This window comes from Panthera uncia, chromosome B4 (assembly GCF_023721935.1).
Source record: "Panthera uncia isolate 11264 chromosome B4, Puncia_PCG_1.0, whole genome shotgun sequence".
Classification (NCBI taxonomy): Eukaryota; Metazoa; Chordata; class Mammalia; order Carnivora; family Felidae; genus Panthera; species Panthera uncia.
In genome coordinates, this window is record NC_064809.1 from 89,551,796 (window position 1) to 89,564,236 (window position 12,441).

At 39.7% G+C, this 12,441-nt stretch overlaps 1 protein-coding gene across 2 annotated transcripts in view; it reads right to left on the reverse strand.

Moving 5' to 3' along the window:
* Nucleotides 1-12,441, reverse strand: part of GRIP1 (glutamate receptor interacting protein 1) — a 683,162-nt gene that overhangs the window by 497,410 nt on the left and 173,311 nt on the right. The window lies entirely within an intron of this gene.

Here is a 12,441-nt window from a genome sequence, read left to right on the forward strand (position 1 = left end):
TTTATTGAACTTAAATCGACATAGACAGGGAGGCTTAAATTTACACATTTCTTTTTCTTTCCCAAAATAGTATGAAGCTGGAGAATGTGGGTAATAGGTAATAATGAGTTCGGGATCAATGATAATCAGATACCACTGAGGATGTCGGTCTTTGCCATGCTCAAGGCTACGGTGTATTGATTGTTGTTTTCCCATAAGGGACAGGAGGAAAGGTGGAACTTGGAGCCTCCTCTGCTCTTACTCAATCGAGCAAAGGGCTCTATCGATAGAGCCCCTAGATACAGTAGTTCTATGTTTTTGCACCTGTTGATACTTTAGGATACTGGATACTTCTGCAAGAAGGCAGTGGCTCTTCAAGAAAGTGACGTGACGTCTGCTACAAAAAATTTTAGGAAGTACTTAATAGAAGGTTAATATCCTTTATATAACAAATATATTTAGCCTGCCTATAGTTAAAGGTTGTTGCTAACTAATGTTGCTCCAGAAACGAACAGTAGCGAGGGGAAACATTTTTCTTCCTGCTATATAGGCTAGAGGGCACTGTGGTATAATCTCAGTAGGTATGTCTTCAACCTTTGTATAACCCAGACTTTTGGACATCAGATATGGAACAAGTACTTCAAGCCACTGCATGGTGGTGCTGCCTGCTGGCCAACACATAAATTTGGACAGTGATACAATCTTGAAGTGAGCAGCAGTTTATATTTGAATATTTCAGCCTATTTTCTTTTCTTGTTGTATGAAATGGCATGGAAAAAATAGAAGTCATGAAAAAAAAAGTCAGCCCTAATAAGGAGCAAGGATCGCAGGATTTCAGATGGAAAACCAGTTAATCTGAGTGCTGACTGATATTATGAATTCAAACAATAAAAATAAGGAACTATATGGGGCGCCTGAGTGGCTCGGTCGGTTAAGCGTCCGACTCAGGCCATGATCTCACGGTTCGTGAGTTCCAGCCCTGCATCAGGCTCTGGGCTGACAGCTCAGAGCCTGGAGCCCGCTTCAGATTCTGTGTCTCCCTCTGTCCACTCCTCCGCTGCTTACACTCTGTTTCTTGCATTGTCTCAAAAATAAATAAACATTAAAAAAAAAATTTTTTAAATAAGGAACTGTATGAAACGCTGGGAATTTAAATCAGAAAATTGTACATGAAAATATACTTAATTAAGGATTTCATCATATACTTAGGTCTTGTGTAAGGAAGCCCCACACCTTTAGATATAGAAAACTTGTTAACATGTAACAGATCATAAAGATGTAAAATGTGAAATATGGGGTTTTGTTCATCTTTTTAATGGAAAAGCAAAAGTGAGCTTAGAAGGTAGGCCACATGTGTAGCGTACTCAAGAATGGCAATGCCACCACCATGAGATGAGGGTCCTTAGCTACAGCAAATGTCGCTGCATCTCTACACGCGTTGACCCCATAGGGGCATTTGTGATACCTCACAAAGTGCACAGCATTCAAGTATTCAGTAAATGTTCCCAGAATTGTCATGCATATGAAAACTGGGACTATTCCATTTTTAATTTTGAATTCTGTCTGGTTGACATTGCCCCCTACTCAGTTACCAGGATTTTATGCTAAAGGAACAAGTATGGGACAAGTTGCTCCACTGCACTGTAAAAAAAAAAAAAAAAAAAAAGTTTGCTATAGGAAGCCTCTGTTCCAAGCCCCACACTTTCCATCTGCGGATGTTTGTGTTTGTGAGGTGGAGTGCCTAGATACAGGGATGGTAGATGCCACAGAAACACACAGGTAGGCAGCTGTGGAAAGCAGAAAGCCCTAGGGGAGGATGCCCAGAAACAGACAAGAGGGACTTTGCTACAACAACCTCAGCTCCGCGGTTAGAAGCGCGTGGTGTATGAGAGCAAATGGCAGTTCAGTTATGGTCGAAATGGAACACCATGTGTTTTCAACAGGAATGACTGAAAGTCCAAAGCTTTACAGACAGGGGGAAAATAACTACAGAACGACCCTACATTTCTAGAAGCAATCCAGTCTTTAGAAAATCCTTCTTAATTTCCAGCTGATTAGGTCATATTATAGCTTTTATTAATTACACGTGCTACTACACAATCATTTTAAAGTAAGGGACTAAGTTTAGGTGCTTTTGGGAATGCTCCAGGATGTTTTCACATCTGAGGTGTGAAACTTATTTTGTCAACCTTTACAAGTTAGTAACTGTAGTATTTGGATTTCTATCACAATGAATCGGCATAAATATATTCTTTTGTAGTAGGTTTCAAACATTTTAGAGGAACGTTTTCTTCACAAAGCTTGAGAGGGGACGCTATTAGTGAAAAGGTAGTCAGTCCCCAAAGTGTAAAGTAAAATAAAAATGTACTAAATAATAAAAGAAAGAGGAAAAAAAAGAAAAGAAAGCTCAGTTGGGAATCTTACTGGAGTATCTTGATATTCGATATGAACAATTTTAAATTCACAGGTAAAATATATACAATTTAAGATCAAAGTATAAAGAGACCAGATTCCCCATTTTTATTTTGTTTTTCTCCAGCACAACTCTTATTACGCTCAGTCCTGCTGGAAGCCAATTACCAACACACAGGATGTAGGTAGTACAATAGCATTGCCACCAAAAGGCAGGCTTCTGGCCTCTCAAGCACATGCGCTCTGGGACCACGTCCTCCCTAAAGGCACCAAGCTGTTGCTAGGTAAAGCAGGAAGGGCAAAGAGAAGACACAGACTGCAAATAACCTAAGTAGGAGCAAGTAACAGTAAACTAATTTGGTGTTTACTGAGCATCTACTAGGCTGTGCAATGTTAGGAGCTGGGAATCTAAATATTAAGACACAGTTTCTGTCTATGGAAAGCTTCTCGTTGATTTTTCCCATAACTTTTTTATTTTGAGATCATTTTTTATTAAAAATTTGTACAAAGGTTTCTCATACACCTTTCACCCAGCTTGTGCCCTCATGTCCATATCTTGCACAATCTTCAGGCCAATCATCAAAACTAAACAACTGACCCTGATAGAATATGATTACCTAACCTACATGCTTTATTCGTATTTCACCAGTATTTGCACTAATGGCTGTTGTTTCGGCATCCACTATGCAGTCCTACGTGGTATTTAATCATCGTGCCTCTTTAGTGTGCTGCATTCTCTGACAATTCCTCAGTCTCCCCTTGACTTTGACTCTGACCTCTCGGCTAGTTGACTTCTGAACAATCATAATGGGAAGTGTGAATTCCATGAGGATGCTATGGGGATTTTTTTGCCTGGAGATGGGGTGGCTTCATGGTAAGATGACATTTGAAATGGGTCTGGAAAAATGAAGTGGGACTTTGCCAACTTATTATTTATATCTCATCTGTTCATTTTAACATATATTTCTAGTAATGAGAAGAATAGTAGGCATTGTGATTGCACCCTCAAGACAAAAACGGTCTCTGCTCTTACACATCTTATGGAGGTATTAAATAGGTCTTGACAAATACACTGACAGTTACAAAGAGGAGGTAAGAAGACCTGGAGTCAAATTCGGCAAATGGATTTCACTTCACCCAGAAGGTGAGGGGAGATTCCCTGGAGGAAACGGCAGTAAACTGAAATCTAACCAGGGATTTGTCAGGTGAAGGGAGGACAAGAGAGTTCAGAAAGGGGGAACAGCATCTGCAGATGCCTAGAGTCAAGAGCACTTGTCAGATTCCGAGAACTTCAAATGCTGCATCACTGGAACATATGAGGGAGGGGGGTGGTATAAAGAAGAGAGGCTAGATGGCTTGGAGAGAGAGGAACTTTCTGTGTTATTTGGGAAAAGGATGGCTGGAGCAAAGAGGAGGGAGAAAGGTCATACCAATGTAAGAAGAACATACACAAAGCATCCAGAGATACCTGAGGACAAGAAAGATGTTGGATTTCCCTTCAAGATGATGAAGGTTAGGACATCAGCAAAGTTAGGGTACCAAAAGCACGGAATAAAATTTTGAAAAATAAAGAGATTTATTGTCTTCCCAAAAGAGCATCAATATCATGGAAAGTGTAAGAACTCTGTTAGACTTTTAAACTTATTTTAATAGCTCAGGAGTATCTTTATTTTAATAGCTCAGGAGTATCTTTACTTTGAATCATATCACATAGAAGATATCATTTTAGAGTTTCTGGCTTCTAAGATTCCTGGTTTGGGCTGAAACTACAGATTTCTGATGACACTTACTATTGAAACACAAGATAGAGGAATGAGTGTGGACCACGGCTGGCAAAAAGGTGGCGGAAGGCTGACACGGAGAGTGTGAGGGGCAGACTGGGAGCCTAGGAAGATCTGAAGCAGAGAGGAGTGAAAGGTCTAGGGGAAATGTGGTTACAGGAATTAAGGAAAGAGAGAACTGTGAGGAAGCATGCCCTCCCACAGAGAGGTGAGGCCAGAGGAGCACTGAAATGATTCCTGTAATCTGACCCTTAGCAAGCAGGTGTCATGGGTGACCTTTGTTAGAATACTTTCAAAGAGTCATGGCGTGGACACTATATTGAAACAAGCTGAGGAGTGAATGTGACCTGAAGAAACAGTGCTCTATATTGAAAACTGTCTTCCAGAGACTTTGTCTATGAGGCAAAGCATGAAGCAAGAGTACATTGAATGCAGGATGGAGGAGATATTTTTATGGAGGGCAGTACATTCCTAGACCAAAGGGAGGAGTGAGCTGGAAGATTCTTGCTTTCCTGGAAAAGGTCTGTACATCTGCAGGGGTCCCCTAGTCGGGGACTTCTGCCCCCCAAACAACCCCCGATTTAAGAGGACCCAAGGGAAGCCTGCAGTAGCCCCCAAGACATGCCTCAGACACGGTAACTCTGCCCCACAATGGAGATGCTAACTTAGTAGGACTAAATACCCTTCTTCCTTTTTAGCACATTCCTTGATAATTTTGCGATTTTCCTTTATTTTATTTTTATTTCTATGGCTAATACTGTTCACTGTCTTATTTTATTTATTTGTTAGTGTTTATTTTTGAAAGAGAGAGAGAGAGAGAGAGAGAGAGACAGTGAGAGAAAGGAAGAGGCAAAGAGGGGGAGAGAGAGAATCCCAAGCATGCTCCCCGCTGTCAACACAGAGCCTGACACAGGGCTTGATCTCACAAACTGTGAGATCATGACCTGAGCTGAGATCAAGAGTCAGACGCTTAACTGACTGAGCCACCCAGGCGCCCCTTTACTGGCTTACTTTACATTTTTTTTTCTCACTAAAGTGTTTTAAATCTTCTTTATCTCCTTCCTTTTTTCTGCCCTTGTTATCATTAACTTTCTCTGTTTTATTATTTTGCCCTATTAGCGCGTTATGATGTATTAGGTTCTGGTACTTCCGTCCTCCATCTCAAATGGCCTCTCCAACACCAGCCACCATACCCTTCCTATGTTCTCCTCTGTGAAGTCTGGGAGAAGGTCATCTGCTGAGGGACGGGGAAGTGACGTGGAGCACACAGCTTGTGGTGAATGCTAAATGGAGAATGGTTCAGACAAATAAGTTACTCACCTGTTTGGTACTGATAAGGATTTTGAAAATTGTTCCATATGCAAAACCAGTTTCAACCTAAAACCTGCTTACAGAACATTTCAACAGGGATGTTTCATTGTCAGCCCACAAGGTCATTTTAAGGCCCCTTATCATCCCCAACCTTGTTGCCGGTAGTCAGTTATGTCTTTTACTTCTTTCCTACTTCAACCCAACTAGGATTTGCTGAGGGCCTACTGAATCCATTCACTTGTTCATCCAAGTAATTATATATGAAAGCTGCTAGATGAAGGTGGCTATAGGGTGCATGTGAACAAGGTTTATGATGTTCTTCCAAATACTTTCTGGCTCCCTTTATTTCTCTTTAGCCTCTCCTCTACCTTCTCTTTCCCTCTACCCCAGACTAGTTCTCTTCTAATATATCTAATCTCTAGTTAGCTGACCAAACACAATAAAATGGCTCCAGTTTATTTCCATCATGGTGTCAGAGCTCTTAAAAATAGGGTCAAAGATCTCCAAACTGATAGCATCAAAAATATCTCATCCCCATCACTTCAATTCCTTACTTCATCTAAGCAAAGCATAATCAATCCCAGTATTCTCCTATCTCTGGTCAGTGCATTTAATCAAAGTCTTCTTTTAACAGATACTCAAGGTTGGAAAGCGTTATCACTAGGATGACTAGTACAGGTCATACACGGAATTCCAGACATAGAAGCACTTGGATTATGAAAATCCCTTGCTTGGAAGCAACACCCAGGCCACGGACCCATCTCTCCCATCTCTTCTAGCCATTCGTTCTCCCCCTATCCTCTGCCTCCTTGGCCAGTTTGCTGACAGAACTCATCACTAGCATGAGTCTCCAGTCCTCATCCCCTCTCTGCCCAAGTGCAAAGAAAGAAGCAAGGCTGCGGTCATTTAGACCCCCATTTCCATCTGCAGTCTTGGGCCTCCCCTTCCCTTTATTTTCCTGGCTTCTATGAAATGTAATTTCACGTTTGGCTAACGACTACGGGCTTACCAAGCTCCCACCTAATCCACAGGCAGCGCCAGGTACCAGAACATGGAGGACATGGTATCGCCACCCACAATGTATGGAAACTAAAAGCCCATAGTGAAAATACTTCAGCAAGAACTGGGGAATGTATCGTACAGCCTTTCCAGCTTAAGAACCTATGAAATTGTATCTGGAGGTAGATCCAAGCACGTGCCTCTTCTATTTAGCATATGGCTCTTCACCTCAGAAAACATGCTGAGGGCAAGAAAAAGTCTTAAAACGAAACACAGAAAATGTGAAATAAAAAGATTAAGAATCAAAGACCTGAAGAGAAAAAAGTAAACTAAAGAATTCTTCCAAGTTCAAGTTTATACATCAGTGGTTCTTAACCTGTGTTCTTCAGAGGTGTTTAAGGGTAGGTCTCTAGAACCCTAGCACTCCACTTAACCCGCATAGTTCCATTTTTATCTCTTTCACATACTAGACCTCCATGTCAGACTTCAGTTTGGAGGACAGGTTAAAAAAAAAAAAAAGTTTAAAAATCATTATATCAAACTCCAGCCATTCAACAAACATTTGTTGAACATCTACTATGTGCCAAGCACTGTGCCATGGGATGGAGGTGCAAAAATGAGTAATACACAGGTGCTGCCCTCAAGGGGTTCTTCCTGCAGACGGGGAAACAGATAAATGACACAAAGCACATAGTACAGTGTGAAGAATAGGGAGCTTTGTGATTCCGTGAAACAGATGTTTTAACATCTGTAAATTGGCTTAGAAGCTCTGCTTAAACATATCCAGTAATTCTACAAGGTAGTCGATTCTATTTTTAACACGTGTAATTTTAAGAAGTTTTTCTTTTTAGGGCTGATGTCTACGTTCTTGTGGCTTCAATCCATTGGCTCTAGTTCTGTCTCTAAGTCTACCCAGGCTAGGCCCACTAGCCTTTTCCAAAAGATTGCATATTAAGATTTGAGTTGTCATCATTCCCTTCCCCTGACTTTCTACTCCCTTAGGCATACAGCCTTTATTTATACCAATTATATTATGAATTCCTGTAACCGAGACAAAAAGGGAGAGAATTGTTTGAGAATAGAGAATTGAAGAAATGGCTCCTATTTGGGATAATTGTAAAAACAGTCCTGGGCTCTCCTGGAATCAAGAAAAATATGTAAATGAAATTAGACATAATAAAATGTGACTACAGATCCTTAAAGCTCATTTTTCTTCATTATTAACATTCGAAATTAATGGAAGTCTAGAGGGTGGTCAAAATCATACAAGAACATACATAAAAATGACTTACTGCTGTTACATTACAACACATGACATGCTCAATGTGTTGCCCCTCATTAAAACTCATAGTTCAACACAATATTCAAAATCAGAATGAAACCAGTGTACTAACAGTTCCCATCAATGCCTGCACAAACATCTAAGAAATGTTGCCTGAGAGATAGTACCTCAGATTTCCACTGGCTAAACCTGCACCTTTAGCATGTTCTAGAAGTAATCAAGGAAGAGTAATTTTAAAATTTTTTAATGTTTATTTATTTTTGAGAGACAGAGAGATAGAGTGTGAGTGGGGGAGGGGGAGAAAGAGAGGGAGACACAGAATCTGAAGCAGGCTCCGGGCTCTGAGCTGTCAGCAAAGAGCCTGATGTGAGCTTGAATTCATAAGCCATGAGATCATGAGGTCATGATCTGAGCTAAAGTCAGAGGCTTAGCTGACTGAGCCACCCAGGCGCCACAAGGAAGATTAATTTTAAAAAATTAATATTACCTATATTTATAGATTTCATGGCCAACATCTACTTTTCATTACATTTTAGTGTTTCACTTATTGGGTACTTTTTAACTACTGAAAACCTTTAGAAAATTATTGTGCTTAAGTAATATTCTAAAATGTTTAATAGGCCTAATTGTATAAAGCATTTCAGTATTTTTTTAACCACAATTTCTATACACAAGAATTTTGCTATATAATGAATTAAGGAGCTTTAAAAGCTGGTATGAAACCTAATACACATATACATTTATCTTTATGAAAAAATTATCAGTTAAGATGATTTGAAGGTAAATTTTCTGAGCACAGGCTTTGCATAAAAAGTACGTTTCACTATTAATATAAAATTTAAGTACCATCTCCTTCCAAGGGAACTGAAGTAATCTACAAGTTGTTTTTAATTTATTTTTATAAGCCTTTTTTATTATTTTCAATATATGAAATTTATTGTCAAATTGATTTCCATACAACACCCAGTGCTCATCCCAAAAGGTGCCCTCCTCAATGCCCATCACCCACCCTCCCCTCCCTCCCATCCCCCATCAACCCTCAGTTTGTTCTCAGTTTTTAAGAGTTTCTTATGCTTTGGCTCTCTCCCACTCTAACCTCTTTTTTTTTTTCCTTCCCCTCTCCCATGGGTTTCTGTTACGTTTCTCAGGATCCACATAAGAGTGAAAACATATGGTATCTGTCGTTCCCTGTGTGGCTTATTTCACTTGGCATAACCTCTCCAGTTCTATCCACGTTGCTACAAAGGGCCATATTTCATTCTTTCTCATTGCCACGTAGTACTCCATTGTGTATATAAACCACAATTTCTTTATCCATTCATCACTTGATGGACATTTAGGCTCTTTCCATAATTTGGCTATTGTTGAGAGTGCTGCTATAAACATTGGGGTACAAGTGCCCCTATGCACCAGTACTCCTGTATCCCTTGGGTAAATTCCTAACAGTGCTATTGCTGGGTCATAGGGTAGGTCTATTTTTAATTTTTTGAGGAACCTCCACACTGTTTTCCAGAGCGGCTACACCAATTTGCATTCCCAGCAACAGTGCAAGAGGGTTCCTGTTTCTCCACATCCTCGCCAGCATCTATAGTCTCCTGATTTGTTCATTTTGGCCACTCTGACTGGCGTGAGGTGATATCTGAGTGTGGTTTTGATTTGTATTTCCCTGATGAGGAGCAACGAGCATCTTTTCATGTACCTGTTGGCCATCCGGATGTCTTCTTTAGAGAAGTGTCTATTCATGTTTTCTGCCCATTTCTTCACTGGATTATTTGTTTTTCGGGTGTGGAGTTTGATGAGCTCTTTATAGATTTTGGATACTAGCCCTTTGTCCGATGTGTCATTTGCAAATATCTTTTCCCATTCCGTTGGTTGCCTTTTAGTTTTGTTGGTTGTTTCCTTTGCTGTGCAGAAGCTTTTTATCTTCATAAGGTCCCAGTAATTCACTTTTGCTTTTAATTCCCTTGCCTTTGGGGATGTGCCGAGTAAGAGATTGCTACGGCTGAGGTCAGAGAGGTCTTTTCCTGCTTTCTCCTCTAAGGTTTTGATGGTTTCCTGTCTCACATTCAGGTCCTTTATCCATTTTGAGTTTATTTTTGTGAATGGTGTGAGAAAGTGGTCTAGTTTCAACCTTCTGCATGTTGCTGTCCAGTTCTCCCAGCACCATTTGTTAAAGAGACTGTCTTTTTTCCATTGGATGTTCTTTCCTGCTTTGTCAAAAATGAGTTGGCCATACGTTTGTGGGTCTAGTTCTGGGGTTTCTATTCTATTCCATTGGTCTATGTGTCTGTTTTTATGCCAATACCATGCTGTCTTGCTGATGACAGCTTTGTAGTAGAGGCTAAAGTCTGGGATTGTGATGCCTCCTGCTTTGGTCTTCTTCTTCAAAATTACTTTGGCTATTCGGGGCCTTTTGTGGTTCCATATGAATTTTAGGACTGCTTGTTCTAGCTTTGAGAAGAATGCTGGTGCAGTTTTGATTGGGATTGCATTGAATGTATAGATAGCTTTGGGTAGTATTGACATTTTGGCAATATTTATTCTTCCAACCCATGAGCATGGAATGTTTTTCCATTTCTTTATGTCTTCTTCAATTTCCTTCATAACCTTTCTATAGTTTTCAGCATACAGATCTTTTACATCTTTGGTTAGATCTATCCCTAGGTATTTTATGCTTCTTGGTGCAATTGTGAACAGGATCAGTTTCTTTATTTGTCTTTCTGTTGCTTCATTATTAGTGTATAAGAATGCAACTGATTTCTGTACATTTATTCTGTATCCTGCAACTTTGCTAAATTCATGTATCAGTTCTAGCAGACTTTGGTGGAGTCTATCGGATTTTCCATGTATAATATCATGTCATCTGCAAAAAGTGAAAGCTTAACTTCATCTTTGCCAATTTTTATGCCTTTGATTTCCTTTTGTTGTCTGCTGATGCTAGAACTTCCAACACTATGTTAAACAAAAGCAGTGAGAGTGGACATCCCTGTCGTGTTCCTGATCTCAGGGAAAAAGCTCTCAGTTTTTCCCCACTGAGGATGATGTTAGCTGTGGGCTCTTCATAAATGGCTTTTATGATGTTTAAGTATGTTCCTTCTATCCCGACTTTCCCAAGGGTTTTTATTAAGAAAGGATGCTGAATTTTGTCAAATGCTTTTTCTGCATCAACTGACAGGATAATATGGTTCTTATCTTTTATCTTATTAATGTGACGTATCACGTTGATTCATTTGCGAATGTTGAACCAGCCCTGCATCCCAGGAATGAATCCCGTTTGATCATGGTGAATAATTCTTTTTATATGCTGTTGAATTTGATTTGCTAGTATCTTATTGAGAATTTTTAAATCCATATTCATCAGGGATATTGGCCTATAGTTCTCTTTTTACTGGGTCTCTGTCTGGTTTAGGAATCAAAGTAATACTGGCTTCATAGAATGAGTCTGGAAGTTTTCCTTCCCTTTCTATTTTTTGGAATAGCTTGAGAAGGATAGGTATTATCTCTGCTTTAAACGTCTGGTAGAACTCCCCTGGGAAGCCATCTGGTCCTGGACTCTTATTTGTTGGGAGATTTTTGATAACTGATTCAATTTCCTCACTGGTTATGGGTCTGTTCAAGCTTTCTATTTCCTCCTGATTGAGTTTTGGAAGTGTGTGGGTGTTTAGGAATTTGTCCATTTCTTCCAGGTTGTCCAGTTTGTTGGCATATAATTTTTCATAGTATTCCCTGATAATTGCTTGTATCTCCGAGGGATTGGTTGTAATAATTCCATTTTCATTCATGATTTTATCTATTTGGGTCATCTCCCTTTTCTTTTTGAGAAGCCTGGCTAGAGCTCTATCAATTTTGTTTATTTTTTCAAAAAACCAACTCTTGGTTTTGTTGATCTGCTCTACAGTTTTTTTAGATTCTATATTGTTTATTTCTGCTCTGATCTTTATTATTTCTCTTCTTCTGCTGGGTTTAGGCTGCCTTTGCTGTTCTGCTTCTATTTCCTTTAGGTGTGCTGTTAGATTTTGTATTTGGGATTTTTCTTGTTTCTTGAGATAGGCCTGGATTGCAATGTATTTTCCTCTCAGGACTGCCTTCACTGCATCCCAAAGCATTTGGATTGTTGTATTTTCATTTTCGTTTGTTTCCATGTATATTTTAATTTCTTCTCTAATTACCTGGTTGACCCATTCATTCTTTGGTAGGGTGTTCTTTAACCTCCATGCTTTTGGAGGTTTTCCAGACTTTTTCCTGTGGTTGATTTCAAGCTTCGTAGCATTGTGGTCTGAAAGTATGCATGGCATGATCTCAATTCTTGTATACTTATGAAGGGCTGTTTTGTGACCCAGTATGTGATCTATCTTGGAGAATGTTCCATGTGCACTCGAGAAGAAAGTATATTCTGTTGCTATGGGATGCAGAGTTCTAAATATATCTGTCAAGTCCATCTGATCCAATGTATCATTCAGGGCCCTTGTTTCTTTATTGACCGTGTGTCTAGATGATCTATCCATTTCTGTAAGTGGAGTGTTAGAGTCCCCTGCAATGACCACATTCTTATCAATAGGGTTGTTTGTAATTGTTTTATATATTTGGGGGCTCCCGTATTCGGCGCATAGACATTTATAATTGTTAGCTCTTCCTGATGGATAGACCCTATGATCATTATATAATGCCCTTCTTCAT